Below are 1,191 nucleotides of genomic sequence, written 5' to 3'. Positions count from 1 at the left end.
CGGCTCCCCCCCGCTCGAGCCGCTCGGGGCTGGGGGAACGAGGACGACACCTCACACGCGACGGGAAGCGAAGTGGAAAGGAAGACCGCCCTTGCCCTGCCGGCCGGGGGCCCTTTCCGACGCGACCCGAAAGGCCTCATCGATCAACAAGGACAGAAGGAAAGGAAGCCAGCGGAGGCCCCACGGCCTCGCTCTTCTGGGACAGACACAGCCACGCGCACCCGCCACCGCCCTCGGGAGCAGCCAGCAGGCACGGGGCTCGGCGTGCGGGCAACACGCCGGAGGAGCAAACGGGGCGCCCTCCAGAGATGGGGGGGGGGGCAAGCTGCACCGGGCCGCACCGGCTCACAGGGCACCTCTGCCTCCCCGAAATGTGGGCTTGCATTTTCCCTCAAGCTGCACCGAGTTACATCTCCATCACGGGGCGCCCCTCTGGAGCCAGGAGGAAGCCGTGCTGGGGCACCGGCTTGCCCTCCTCCCCCCATGCCGGGCTCCATAGCATACGAGTGGCCAGTCACCGCCGCTGGCTTTTCCCTTCGATGCCGTGCCCCCGCGGGCTGCGGCTTTGGTCATGGGGGGGAACCCCCGTGAAGAGGGTCCAGTGCTGGGAACTCTCTCTGCCCCTTACCGGGCTCTCTCTCGCCGTGCCTGGACGGGCTTGCTTTCCATTCTTGGTGGGACCGACGCCGGCACCACGTCTCCCCGGCTTTCTCTGCCCCCGTGCCCCACCGGGCAAACGTCGCTTCGGGGGTTCCACACTTCGGCAGTGGCCGGCGCCAGCCACTCGTCAACTTTTTTTCTTTTCCCCGCTTTCGTTGCCGAGCCCGGGCTGGGCTCCGGCTCACGGACGAGCGAAACCCATCCAACACCGCTGAGGGTGCGCCAGCGGCCGCTCCAAACCGCCGCGCCTTTGTTCGGCCCCGCGGGTCCCCTCTCTGACCCGGGCGAAAGCCACCGAGAAGCCAGACGGACCCCTGCCCAGCCGCCTGGCGGGTGGCTTGGAGCAGCCGCTCGGCAGCGCTGCCCTGGGAGTGCTCGGCGTTGCTTGTTCCCTCATATACGGAACTGGAGGGCCGTCAGCTCCGCGAGCGCACAACCAGCCGACCTCCGCCCAGCGGCAGGTCGCAGAAATCACGCCGGCTTGTACGATGACGTAGGCGGAGGCAGAGCGCAACAGCGACCCCTTGGCGA

This window comes from Melanerpes formicivorus, unplaced genomic scaffold (genome assembly GCF_026170545.1).
Source record: "Melanerpes formicivorus ecotype bairdi unplaced genomic scaffold, bMelFor1.0.p_v2 SCAF_492, whole genome shotgun sequence".
NCBI classification, from domain to species: Eukaryota; Metazoa; Chordata; class Aves; order Piciformes; family Picidae; genus Melanerpes; species Melanerpes formicivorus.
Note: the sequence above shows the minus strand (reverse complement) of the source record.